We start from the raw sequence: 14749 nt of genomic DNA, 5'->3' as shown, positions 1-14749 counted from the left end.
TCTGCAAACGCATTAACTGTGGGTTTCATATTCAAGACGGTCCTTTGTCCATATGTCCATGCTGGGGTTTCTCCTGGACTATGGCGCATGCACGGAGCTTTCTCTTTCCCAGGGGCTCACAGCTCTTCTTTGCCATGCAAAGGACAACGGGGCCTGTCCACGCAGCACAGTTTAGAGGTAAAGCCACGGAACTATGGAAAACCGAGGGTGAAGCTGATCCCCATTCAGGAACCCTGCACAAGGGCCTATGAGAAACTCAGTGCCATGTGAACGGAGTGTACAGGTCCGTGCCTTCGCCCTAAAGGCATGATTTAATGAGAGTTACGCTCCTGGACCGGACGATAGAACTGAGACCTATGTTTATATCATCCACCTTTATATAGCAGGTAAAATGCATATAGGGCAGGCCAACATATATCGTCAGACCAGTTGGCGAGGGGGCACCGAATACAAGCTTAAAATGGCCTCCAGGGGGTTGGCTGAGGGTGCGGTCTCCAGAGCGCGTCACACACCTTGGTCGCCCATCACTGGTTCTAGTTACTGCACTGGTTGGAAGGGTTTCCAATTTCTTTCCATGGCTTCCCAAAGGCCCAGCTAAACAAACAGTACGGGCCTGTCAGACGCGATGCTAGCATGCTGACTCTGGGGCAAAACGGTGCCTGCGTTGATAAAGAAAGGTGTCAAGAGGATGGCATAAGCAGAGGGTGATAAGTACTATAGCAGAAGGGATCGTTGTGAATTATTATTGGACCGGTCATCATGAGTTCATTCGTCTGTGCTTGTTTATATGACCGTCATCCCCAGAGACTTCAGTCAGGATCGGGGCCCCATTGTGCTGAGTGCGGCACAAACCCAGGGGAAGATATGTCCTGCCATAAAGAATTTACAGCTCCTTAATAGAAGATCTTTAATAGAAGATCAGTTACAACAAGTAAGTGCGACAAACAACAGGATGGAGGTCAAGGGCACCCGTGAGAAGATCACATGGGCACAGATTATTGTTACGGCTGCTCTGAACTGGCTGAATCAACCTCATGTGAGCATTTATAATGCTGCGGGAGCACCTGAAAGTAGGCAGCAGCCATTGCCCATGCTGAGATGTGTCCTGCTTTTCAAGCCCACAAGGGCTAATGCAGCAACACATGTACGCACGCGCAGGGATGTGGCGGCACATGCAACCCCACGCAGACACCCTGCATGGGCACACACACATGCACATAGGCACATTCGTTCATACACACACGTGGGGAGGAGTGTGGGGTGGCAGCAACTGGCGGGGGTGGGAATAGATTGTGGGGATGAGGGGAGCGGGCTGGGGGAAGAGAGTGAGAGTTATAGATCTAAGGGTTGTCCGGTTGGCTAATGAGGAGTCCCATCCATATAGAAAGAGACTAGATCAGACCAATGGTCCAGCTAGTCCAATATCTGGTCGCTGACAGTACCCAGCCACAGATGCTTCAGAGGAAGGTCCGAGAAACTCCTAGTGATCAGTTATGCTCTAGCCCGCCCACAGGGGAAGTTTCTTCCTATCCCCCATCACTTAGTGGTTGGTTTATATCCCCACACAGGAGGGTTGATATCCCTTCTTTAAAAATATCCCATCAATGTTCTCATGATCTATACAAATGTCTGATCCATTTTTGACTTCTACTAAGCTCTTGGCCTCAATGATATCCAGTGGCAGTGCGTTCCACAGGTTAATGTGTAATGAAATATTTCCTTTAATCAGCTTTCAATTGGTTGCCTTTCAGCTTCACTGGCCATCCTCTTGCTCTTATATTAGCAGATGAGGTGAGCAGGAGTGCTTGACTTACCTTCCCTCTCCCGTCTCCCTGTCATGTCCCCTCTTATTAATCTCCTCCCGAAATGAAACAGTTCCAATTTTTTCAACCTCTCCTCTTATGGAAGCTTTTCCAGGCCTCTAATCATTCCATTTCCTGTCTCTGCACCCCATCTGTATGACCAGAACAGTAACTCAGAGGAGGCTGACAATAGCACTAAGATATTTTCCATACTACTTGCTATCCAATCCCCTATGCACCCTAGCATTGTGCTTGCTTTTTCTGAGTGCCCCCGAGGCTATTAAAAGGTCAGCCTCTGTTAGCTGGGGTCTCCTCTCTTTATAGGAAGATACCTGTGGGTGGGGAATTTCTATCATGTTTTCTCCCACATCTTCATCCCCCCTCCCATTTTATTCATAATTTAAGAATAAAAATAATTAAAACCAATGCTTTAAAAGCTTTTTTTGCAGTTGCATCTGGGCCCTGCTTTGTGAGATGGCTGCCTGGGAATAAAACTAACAGCAGAAAGACTTGGGACGAGGGCTGTTTTTTTCCCCTCATAAATGGATAATAACAGGTTGTCTTTGGGAAATCTTTTGTGCTGCGTCAACTACTGGAACCACAATTGCCGCACAACAGTGACTGAGGCAGCACGCATCAGGCGAGGGCTTTCTGATGATGTCAAGAAAACTCTTGAATTCAGCTTCCATGGTTATCATGACATCAGAACCTGCCAGGTGTGTAGCCTTATATGGCAGCTCCGAGGTCAGAATGAATCTGTGTGTGTGTGTGTGTGTGTGTGTGCGCATGTGCGCACATGCATGTATCAGTGTAGATACACACTCAGCCAGACACGTCACTTTCACAACACCTTCTTTCACCAAAGCTCATTACTTCTGATACATACCAATGTTTTACAAGTGAAAAAACAGGCAACATTTTCTGCTCTATTCCAATTCTGAACCGATCCAAGTGATCACCGCTACTGATTGGCATGGACTATGGAAGGCCTATGGGCTGTGTTAGACTGGAAGTCAGACTAGATGATCACAGTGGTCACTAATGGTTTTATAATCTGAGTCTAGGAATTGTGCACAGCCTCCTAGATCTGTTACCTGTCTTCCTTCCTTCTCCTACCTCAGCTGGCATTTGCATCTTATCCATCTGGCACAACGTGTCTTTTTTAGATCGTAAGCTCTCTGGGGAAGAGACTGGCTTTTTGTTCTCTTTGTACATCCCCTAGCACAACGGGCTCCTAGTCCGTGACTAGGTGTCACAATCACACAAATAATAACAATAAATATAATTAACATAAAGTGTTTGTACAGCCCCAAGAACAATAAGGCCCAACCTGACTCTGACTTTTAGGTGCTACCTGGTAAATGCTCTGGAAGGTCCTCTCCCCGCCATGCTGGGTCCACAAGCCATCTACAATGGGGTATTTCCCTGTGACAAACACGTTCATCAAGACGAAATCCAGTCTGGGTCCATCCAAGAACGAAAAGCTGTGGAGACCATTGCCAGCTCCTGAGGTCTCGGGGATTCTTTATTACAGCTGGCCGATTGGCTGCCCCCCCTCAGAAATGTGCTCCGTGAACAGACTGAGAGCTGGACGGAATTCTGGGAGTAAAAATCTTCTTTGTCCAAAACAGTGATCAGCTATCAACGGGGGCTGGTGAGAAGACTCAGACAGCGGGCTGCAAGTTATCAGCTGAACAGTATATGTGTGAGGAAGAGAAAGAGCGGCGAGGGAGGGAAATATGCAAATATCTGGTACTTTTGGGTTAAGGACCATGGATCTGTAGACCATAGTTTACCCAAAGAACAGTAAGGAAGTGGTTGGTTTCAGTGCAGTGAACAGACAGCGAGGGAAGGGAAATGGTATTTTCTGTGCTGTCTAGTTGACTTTCCATGCGGCATTGGCAGGCAAAGTGCAGTCCCTGAAGCAAGTGGCGGATGCAGGGTGCAGACCTGGCGCGTGGCGGGGAATGCTGAGCTCTGCTGAGCATGAGAATGCAGACACCCCAAGGGTTCAGCACCTCCCATTGTGCCACCGACGGCCGGAGTCTCCAAAGAGCTCGGCACCCAGCTTCTGCCCAAGTGGTTGCACAGCTGCACTTAAATATGGAGTTTGGAGGGCATGGAGGAGAGTTCACACGGAGGCCTGAGGAATTGGAGAGCTGTAACCCAGAGAGGGCTGTGAGGCTACGTTCCTTCACTGTGCTGCAGTCTTTGTTACAACATGAGCTTTAGAGTGTCACCAACTCCTGTGATTTTGTTGTGAGTTTCTCCAGCTTTGGCCTTTGTCTGAAAGCCCCAGCTCCAGGAGTCATGGGAACCTCAGCTTTTGTTACAAAAATATGTATGCCTCTAGTCCTTCTGGTTGCAGAGAAAAGCTGGAAACATGATCCTGAAAGGCTCAGCTGGATGGGAAATATACAGACCACACACTCATTATTACTTTGAAATCTCATGATTTATAAGCCAGTCTCATGACGTTGTGGCCCTGACTCCTGAGTTTCAAATGCTCGGGGTTGACAATGCTGGCTCTGGTGCAAAAGCTTCCACTACAGCTGACTTGAGCTCCTGGCAATTCAGAGAAGCTGCAGGTAGGGGGTTGGGGAAAAGGAGGTTGGGCACTTTGCCAGGAGAGGTAGCTGACTTTCCTGCCTTCCTCCCCGTGTGACCCAGCATGTATCACTCCCATTGTGATGTCGTTCCCCTATAAACATAGCCAACTTGTTCAAGTGTTTGTCTAACCCAAAGCTGGGTAAAATGGCAGCTGTCTCTTTAAATCTGGGCCTTGGGGCCAAGGTCAGCCCAGCTGTGGAGATCAGGAAGTGCTTGGCGTTTCTGACACACTGAGCCGCTGGGAATGTGCAGGTACAGTAGCGTTTTGCTGTGACAGGCTTATTGTGGCGATGTTCTGTAGCGATGTGTTAGACAGCTGATGCATCAGTCAGAGGCGAGTGACGAAGCTGGCCTGTGAGGAGCGCTGACTGTTTGTTTGTTCCTCTCGCCTGAAAGCTGCAGCCCACACTTGCAAAGTACAGCGCCTGTTTGCAAAGAAGAAACGTTGTGCGTGAGCCCCGCGCCCTCTCATTGCCCACAGAAAATCCAACCGCCGGGTAAAGAATTTGTATGCTGTTTAGGACTGAACGCGGAGTAGATTGAGCCTAACCCTTTAGAGAGGGTCTTGTGATCATTAAACCCGGATTATAGACCCTGCATCTGGTATAAACAGTATCGCTCTGGATAATGCAGTTGGGATTCAGGTGTTATTAGGGACATGATGTTTGCCCTGCTAACCTTTTTTGCTGTGGCAACAGCTCCAGAATGGGTTTGCTGGGGCAAAGAAGAGCTTTGCTGGAAGGATCCGAGCAACCTGTATCCTTTCCAGAGCCCGCTGGGCTGGCTTTGAATTTGCAGATGTGCTGATGAATCATTCCTGCTCTGTGCTCTGGGACTGCAATGGCCTTACAGCCCCGCATGGATCCCTCTGCTTCCAGGGGGAGGAAGCTCATGCTATGCCCTGCTAAAGTGAGGAGAACAGGGGGGTCTCAACCCATGTCCTGGGTCTTCAGCCGCCTGGTCCTCCCCATATTGCTCACTGGGAGGAGGGTTTCAGCTAGATTCCTTGGGAGAGGGGTCCTGGTATAGCAAAGGTTGAGAATCACTGCAGTTTAAACAGCCTTTTCTGCCCCCACGGCCAGCCCCACATGCAGGCTGTTGCTTAGAACCTTCTAGATTGCCCTTGACTAGTCTGTATCACACTGAATCTTACTAAGAGAAGTGATTTTTTACCCAGAGAGCGGCAGAACACATCCCTCCATCCTTGGTCAGGGTTATTTTTGTGAATAGAGAGATGTTGATCTCCTCTGGTCCAATCCACCCTGCGTGGGGCAGGGCCCTGTCCCCAGGAGGGGTGTATGAAACAGGCTGAGATACCACGTCATTGGGGTCCCGGGTGCAAGAAAGGAAGAGGGTTCTAGGGACAGTTCCCTTTCCACCTCACGGCCCTGGGCTCCAGTTCTGAGTCTGTGTAGGCTGCAAGGCTGAGCGAATAGCTGCATGATAGACGAGAAAGCCAGCCTCACAGCTGTGATTTTTGTTTAAAAAAACTTCCAAGTTAGTGGTGAGCCTTGGTCTTGTACATCACAGGGCCTGTTAATAAGAGAGGAAAGATGGTGCCGTGGGTTCAGCTCCTTGCTCTGTTACAGGTTTCTTGTGTGACCTTGGGCCAGTCATTTAGTCTCTGTTTGTCTTAGTTCCCCAGCTGGAAAATGGCACTTCCCTGCCCTAAACGGGAGTTGTGATGTGTCCCTAGGGAGGTGCAGGATGGAGCAGAGATTCTCGCTGGGCCTCTGAATCACCATTCATTGGTATCATGATCTTGATGCTTTGGCAGCTTCCCAGCCTCCCCGGTTGTTCTGACCTGCCCAATGACCCACCCTTCACACGAACTTGAGTCTGGGTATGTGGCTGGGAAGGAATCCGTAGCTTCCTACATTTAATTTCACACAATGGCTGTGGTTTCGTTTAGGTCATTTGTACCGGGGGGGGGGGTCACCAACCAGTGGAATATTGAGTGTATTTCAGTAGAGGCAGGTTCTGCCCCCCACTCTGGTCCCTGTGCACAGCTCCAGTGACACATGGGGACATTAATGTGCTGCCGCTGACCAGGGCAGAATTCCCCCAGCAAAGGCCAGTGGCCTCCCACTGCTCCCCTGGCAAGCTTTGGCGCAGAGGGTGTACCGGGGAGGGGCTGGCGTGGAAGATCAGGGCAGGAGGGGGCAGGCTCATCGTGTATGGCACTGCAGGGGTTCTGGGCCAGACTGCAGCCCTTGAACAACACAGGACAGGCTGCCATAAATCAGAGCATCCGAGAGTTGCTCTAACTTACAACAGGGCCTATTTCAGCTCCTGCAGCAGCCCAGAATCTGTGGCCTCAACCCACCTTCACCTCTCCTCCCTTTGCTCTGTGTGTTCTGCACCTCCTGGGGGCGTGGCCCAGGACTGGGCCTGGGGGCTTGGCTCATCAGAATGGAACAGGCTGACAGATCTCCGCTGGGAATGTATATCACAATGGAGAATGGTTCCAGGGATCACCTTGTCACACTAGAATCGTTGGTTTCTTTAACATCTAACCTTGTCAGCAGCATGTCCTTGCTCTTTGTAAGAGCCTTGGAAATGCCAGAGTGGCCCACCTAGCTCAGTATTCTGTCTCTGATAGAGGCCCATAGCGAGGGTCTCTACTCGATGCTTTTGAGAAGGGCATAAGAGTCCCCTCAAAGGACAATTGTTGAATATCCCAACCCCAAAGGGAAGTTTCTTCCTAACTTTAGATGCTGGGTTATGCCCTGAAGCAGAAGGTTTAGAAAAAAACAAACCTTCTCCTTAAAAACAGACTCCAACGAGAGACTGCTGAATTGGAATTAATTTGCAAACTGGACACCATTAAATTAGGCTTGAATAAAGACTGGGAGTGGATGGGTCATTACACAAAGTAAAACTATTTCCCCATGTTTATTCTCCTCCCCCCCCCCCCCCCCCCGGCACTGTTCCTCACACCTTCTTGTCAACTGCTGCAAATGGACCATTTTCATTACCACTACAAAAAGTTTTTTTCTCTCCTGCTAGTAATAGCTCACCTTAACTGATCACTCTTGTTAGAGTGTGTATGGTAACACCCATTGTTTCATGTTCTCCGTGTATAAATATATCTTCCTACTGTATTTTCCACTCCATGCATCCAATGAAGTGGGCTGTAGCCCACGAAAGCTTATGCTCAAATAAATTTGTTAGTCTCTAAGGTGCATAAGTATTCCTGTTCTTTTTGCGGATACAGACTAACATGGCTGCTACTCTGAAACTTCTCCCTAATGTGACGGTGGATGTGCTCTTTGTCTGTATGAATAGCTTGGCTAAGAGATGACAGCTTATGAATATGTCAGACAGGTGTAAACATCAGAAAGAGAGAGGAATAGTTTTTGGGTGGTACAAGAGGATGGAACAAAGAGTAATTAAACATAATGAGGAAAGTGAACAGCTGTTTTAATCTCAGGCCAACCTTCCTGCCAGCAAGATCGATCCAGCCAGAGAAGGGGTGGAGACCCCATCACTCAAACCATTTTTAATACATTTTTCTCCTGAGATAATCACAACCAGAAATTGACTGATGCTGAATATCCCAGTGTTCCAGTGACTCAGGAGACACACACCATCCAGCACACAGATAGATAAATATGTAACAAGGTGAAACAGACAAACCTAGTAAAGAGTATAATATTAAAAATGACTGATAAAAGACAAAGTGACAGGCAAGGTGTGACAATGTGGTTCTGGCGGAACCCAACTGAGAGTGCCAACTCAGGACAAATTGCTCAAATAGGGCAGTTACAGCCCAAGGCTGGGGGTTTTCCACCTCTAAGGCAAACCAAACCAGCCAGACTAAGAGGACTTCGGTCTCACCCCACTGGCTAACCGCAAGTCTCACAAGCAATTTCCTTAGACACTCCAGTTCCCAGTATCACCACCAGTGACACTCGTTATGGGGACAAATGGTTATGAAAACCAATACCCCAGTAAAAGAAAAAAGGTTCTCCTGATCCCAAAGGACCAAGCCCCAGACCCAGGTCAATGTACAAATCAGATCTTACCCACAAATCACGCTGTTGCCAATCCTTTAGAATCTAAAATCTAAAGGTTTATTCATAAAAGGAAAAAGATAGAGATGAGAGTTAGAATTGGTTAAATGGAATCAATTACATACAGTAATGGCAAAGTTATCGGTTCAGGCTTGCAGCAGTGATAGAATAAACTGCAGGTTCAAATCAAGTCTCTGGAATATATCCCCAGCTGGGATGGGTCCTCAGTCCTTTGTTCAGAGCTTCAGCTTGTAGCAAAGTCCCTCCAGAGGTATGAAGCAGGATTGAAGACAAAATGGAGATGAGGCATCAGCCTTATATAGTCTTTTCCAGGTGTAAGAACACCTCTTTGTTCTTACTGTGAAAAATTACAGCAAAATGGAGTCTGGAGTCACATGGGCCAGTCCCTGCATACTTTGCTGAGTCTGAAGGCATATTTGCCTTCTCTCAATGGGTCCATTGTATAGCTTATGGTCCTTAATGGGCCATCAAGCAGGCTAGGCAGAGCTAATCCCAGCTTGTCTGGGATGTCACCCAGAAGCATAGCACAAGTTTGCCATACAGACAGTATAGAGCCAATATTCATAACTTCAACTACAGAATTGATTCATACATATAGACAGCATAGTCATAACCAGTAAACCATAACCTTGTCTTAGACACCCCATTTGACCCCCTTTATACAAGATTTGGGTGCCACTACAGGACCTTGGTTGCAACAATGATCTATATGGTCCCAGTTTATGTCAATAACGTCACACAAGGGACCTAAGCTCCTAACATCCTAACGATCTATCATGTTGGCCTGCCCAGGAAAAGTTCTCAGGTGCTGGATAAGCAATTGTTAGGAAACTGATTTGTCCTAAGAGTAGCCTCAAGTGGTGGAATGGAAGAGACCATCCAGAGAGAGACATTGGAGAACTGGAATAAATCAGCCATGGAAGGTAACAAATGCAGTGATCCCAGTGGATCATTTCCCAGGCAAGAGAGGCTTGCCTGAGACACATTCTCAGGCACATGGAGGCTGAGGGGAAGATGGCACCATTGTAAGAACTAGCTGACACCATTTCATCATCCACAATAAGGGGATCTGCTGCGCTGCTCCACCATCAAAGTGGGCTCCCCCCTGATACTGGCTGGTGCAAGGATATTTGCGCCCTAGGCGAAACTTCCACCTTGCGCCCTCCTTCCCCCTGCCCTCCCCCCAGAGCATCGCTTATTATAAACTTTCAAAAACGAATACTGCATAATATGGCATTATTCATTAGAATTAATACAAGGGGGTCAGAGGAGATGATCACAACAGTCCCATCTGGCCCGGGGGAACCAATGAGCAAGGTGGAGGCTGAGAATGCCCCCAGCTCGCAGGGTCTCTAAACGTTCCCAGGTTCTGAGTACTTTGCTCTCTGGGGGGGACCCATGGGCAAGAAGGGCAGAGCCTGGCTTTCCCAGGGAGCAGGTGAGGATCTCCCTGGGGATCAGGGCCGGCTCCCTGCATTGGCACAGTGCCACCGGCGGGGGGGTGTCAGTGTTTGGAAGCGGCACCTGTGCCAGCCCTTTCCCCTTTGTTGCGCTGTGGGGTTTAGATTCACTTTCCCTCGCCCCAGGAGGTGGCTGCGCCTGGCCCCAGGTGCGACGCATTGGAGGGCGAAGCTCACCTGAGCTCAGAACTGTGTCCTACCTCCCCCAATAGCTCCTTCCCTCGGCCGCTCTGGTCATTGCACCCGGCCGTCTCTCCTCCTTGCTCCGCCGCAGGCTCCCACTGACCGTCCTGCACGGCACCTCTCGCTGTGGGGGTGGGCTTGTCATGGAGGCCTCGCTCCCCACCCTTCCCCACTCAGCTGACTCCCATGTTGCCAGACACCACTTTTTGGCACCCGCAAATCTTGGCGCCCTAGGAGGCCGCCTAGTTCACCTAGTGGTTACACTGGCCCTGGGTACCCCACAGCAACAGTGTCTCTCCATGCTTTCTTCTGTGTACGCACCCTTGCTGGAGCAGTGAAGACTGACCATGGAAATACAGGTGTTTGTCTGCTCCAAGCTCACCAATTGCAATGCAGGCCTGGATACAGACCCAGTTGGTACTGCCGGCAACAGCCCACCTTCTACATTTCACAGGCTGGTGTGAACATATCGCCCTGATGTTAGGGGCACTGGGATTCAGTTAAAGGTTCTGGTTTTAGTCTTCAAAGCCCACAATGGGCTGGCAACAGGCTACGCAGAAACCACCTTTCCCTCCATCCACAGAGCAGCTGCACCCCACCTGGCCAATGGGACAGGCTCTGAGCAGAGTGATGGTGCCAGGTGAATGGGCGCAGCTTTTCTCAGCAACTGACCCAGGGCTGGTTGCCCTCTCATGATTGACCACAGACCTTCACCCTTTCAGGATGCAATGCAACACCCACTTCTTTGCCTTGGCTTTCCCACAATAGCAACAAGGTACAAAATGGTATTAACAATAGTATTAAAACCAGACAACACTACAGTGGAAAGAAAAGCCAAGAGACAGGCTAGGGTCAGGCTACCTGTCATATTGACGTAATCTTGTTAGGTGCCCAGATACCATGGTGATGGGCTTGGTATAAGAAGCCAGATAGGCTGGAACAGACAGATGCTTTGGTGGCCAAATCGATAGATAAAATGGCCCGATAGAGAAGGCTTTCAACCTGAATCTACTAGTTAAATCGGTCTCCGTACATCTCACGGGACTGTTGGGAGGCTGAGTTTGTTAATGGTTTGGGAGTCCAGATGCTGCAGTGATGAGGCCATAGGAGCCTAGATTCAAATCCCTTCACAAGATCCCACCGTGCAGCACAGAGCCCTCTCAAAGAAGCCCTGATTCCAGTGGCATGACTCCTGCCCCCTTGTGAAGGTCACTCCGACCCCTTTACCTGTCCCCTTGGAAGTGGGCCAGAGCATGTGATGCAACTTGCAAATCAAGGGCTAGCCACTACTTACTCACGCGCCATTTTGTCTCGGCTCTGCCGCCATCGGAGAGTCACTGGTTTAGTCACTGGGACTTGAATGTCACTGGCTGTCCCCACAGGGGAAGGTCCCAGCACAGGCCAGGCAAGGAGGAGTCATTGCCATTCACCAGGGCGGATTCCTGGGAGAGTGGGGAGGCAGGGACTCATGTTTGCCTCCAACCCAGTCCCTTCTGAATGAGTCCCTTGCAAACGCCTCATTCATCTTTTCCTGCGCCTGCCACCCCTGGGGAAGGAGAATGCACATCTGCATCACCTGTGTAAGGGCGCTAAGTCATCCTGCAGAGGGATGTGCCCCAAGCCAGCAGGAAAGGGAGTGAACTAGGGGTTACTAGGACGGGTCCCTGGGTCGCGGGGGGGGGACAAGGGGTCTTGTTATGGCGCGTGTCGGGGGCAATTGACGGGCCCAGGGCAGGGGGGAGGGGGCGACGCTAAAGCGTTTTCTCAATGATCTGCGGAGCGGCTCCTCCCCTCCCCCCAGCTCCCCGCGGGGCGGCTGCAGCGTTGCTGAGAAGCCACCTTTGGCGCAAACGGGCCGCATTGATATTCAGCACCACGGGCAGCTCCTCCACGCGCCGCCGCCCCGGCTGCAGGGCGAGATCCCGCCGCGGCTCCGGGAGGCGAAGCACCTGCAGCCGGGCTGGGAGAGGGGCTGGAGCGGGGGCATTGCACCGCCAGCCCTCGGGGTCAGGAGCGCCCTGGGGACCCCGAGCTGTGAAATGGGGCTGAGCGTGTGTGTGTGTGTGTGTGTGTGTGTGTGTGTGCACAGGAGAGATAGAGAGACACTGATCCCCTCTGTGTGTGTGTGTGTGTGTGTGTGTGTGTGTGTGTGTGTGTGTGTGTGCACATGAGAGACAGAGAGACACTGTCTGATCCCCCGTGTGTGTGTGTGTGTGTGTGTGTGCACATGAGAGATAGAGAGACACTGATCCCCCGTGTGTGTGTGTGCACATGAGAGATAGAGAGACACTGTCTAATCCCCTCTCTGTGTGTGTGTGTGTACACACCAGAGATAGAGAGACACTGCCTGATCCCCCGTGTGTGTGTGCACATGAGAGAGAAAGACACTCTAATCCCCTGTGTGTGTGTGTACACATGAGAAATAGAGACACTGTCTGATTCCGTGTGTGTGTGTGTGTGCGCGCACACCATATATATAGAGAGAGACACTCTCTGTCTGATCCCCGTGTGAGGATTTGTGTGTGTGTACACACCAGAGATAGAGACACTGTTTGATCCCCTGTATGTGGGTCCCTCTCTCTGTGTGTGTACACACGAGAGACACTGTCTGTCTGATCCTCTGTGTGTAGGGGTGTGTGTGTGTATACACCATAGACAGACCATCAGAGACACTATCTGATCTCCTCTGTGTGTGTGTGTGTGCTTGCACCAGAGATAGAGACACTCTCTGTCTGATCCCCTGTGTCTGGGTCCCTATTTGTGCCCGAGTGCCTGTATCTGTTGGTATGTGACTCCCCGAGAGTATGCCTGCCTCTGGCTGAGTCCATGTGACTATAAAATAAAAGGCAGACACGTAGCCTAGTTTTATTCATAAAATCTGTTGAATGAGCCTGCAGCCCAGAGGCTGGCAGGTGCTCCTGGGGCAGGAGGATGGCGAGCTGGAAGGGGGAGCAGATACAGGGATCAGACTCTCCTGAAGGGATCCCATTTCCTGTGCAACACTTTGCTCCCACGCAGATCAGTGCAGCCCAGGAGACGCCGAGATTCCCATCGACAGCACAAACCGCAGGCCTTTCGTTCATGCTGGTGCATCCATAAATTGGCACAGAGATCAGCTCTGTACCTGGGCCATTCCCCTGCCCCAGTGTGCATTGGAAATAAGGGAGAGATGCCAGACAGATCTTTCCCCTCCTCCCCCTCGCCTCAAACACCGGACTGATATGCTAATGGCTAAAGAGCACGCTGTTTGCAATACCTTATACACAGTCCCCGAATATTGCCCCTATAGTGAGCCCGATGTGTCCCTAGAGTTCACCCAGTGGTATTTTGAAGCGCCCACCATAACCATTAAATCTTATTATCATTTGTATTACAGTACAGGCCTCAGCTGAGATCATCAACACATAGTGAGAGACGGTCCCTTCCCCAAAGAGCTCACACCCAGTTTAGTGTCATAGCCACAAGAAAAGCATTTTGAACGCTCGGGCTTGGTGGATGAACCCTGCCGATCTCTAAGAAGATCCCCGTTTTCACAGCCCCCAGCCAGCCTCCCGGGAAATGCCTCATCAGGACTTCTCAGCACGGACAGACCGAAGTGTGACTCACAGCTGCTGCCTTGGCGAATGGGCCCTGGCAAAGAAGTTGCACTGCTCTGTAGAGATGTTCCTGCCATCTTAATCTTCCTGCGAGACCTAGGTGAGCCCAGTGGCCCCAGCATGTACCCATGGAGAGGCAGCACTGGCCACCCCACTGTGCCCACTCTGCTTTGGCCCCACAGGTCCTCTGTCATGATGGAGGAGCCAGGGGGTCAAAATTGAGGGAGTGGGGTTGTGACTCTGTGTACGGGGGTGGGGAGGTGGCAGCTCTGCTCAGGTTTGGCCTCGCAACCCCGCCACCATAGGGCCAAAGCTGAATGAGTAGTGGGCCGGCTAGCGCTGTTCCTCCTTGCTGCTGCCAGGGGGTGGCTCCTGTGCCAGGAATTCCCCCTGGGGGCCTGCCTGGCCTCACCCCACTTCCAGCAGCCCATGTCCCCTCTCAGGGATGTGGAGTGATGCTGCACCTGGACTGGTTGAGCTGGAAGGCAAGGGCTGAGCATGGCGTTGGTAAGGAACTGGGACCAGCGGCTTCAGCAGGGATGGCTCCACAGGGATTGACGACGTGGGAAACATTTCTGGGGGCAGCCCTGAAGGCCCCACTTCTGTGGAATCTTGTGTGTGCACCAGTGAAAATTTAGCACCATTCCTCACAGCAGGAGGTCAGCCAGAACCTATTTCCCGGACCCTACAGCAACCTGGCATGGGCTATCTTTCTGGCTGAGGCCTTTATCCTGCTGCCCATCACTGTAGCATCTGATAAAATCAGTAGCAAGAGCAAAGTCTTTAGGGGACTTCCTGGAAGCTCTGTGTCTTTTCCCTTCATGGGATAAAACTCTGCTTTGGGGAGGGGCTGTGGTTGTTTGTGGGGGTATTTGTGGAGGGTGGGGGCACTCTGTGGAGGAGGGTGTTGCAGTGATTGCCATTCTTGCTCGGGCAAAAAGGCTTTTTCAAAGAGGAAGGTTTTGCAATGTTTGATGGTCAGAATCTGGGTTCACCTGCCCGGCTCTGGAAGATTGTTCCATAGCTGGATCTCCGTGACGGAGTACGTTGACCCCAGCTCT

Source organism: Malaclemys terrapin, chromosome 9 (assembly GCF_027887155.1).
Source record: "Malaclemys terrapin pileata isolate rMalTer1 chromosome 9, rMalTer1.hap1, whole genome shotgun sequence".
In the NCBI taxonomy this organism is placed as follows: Eukaryota; Metazoa; Chordata; order Testudines; family Emydidae; genus Malaclemys; species Malaclemys terrapin.
This window is presented reverse-complemented; position numbering follows the sequence as displayed.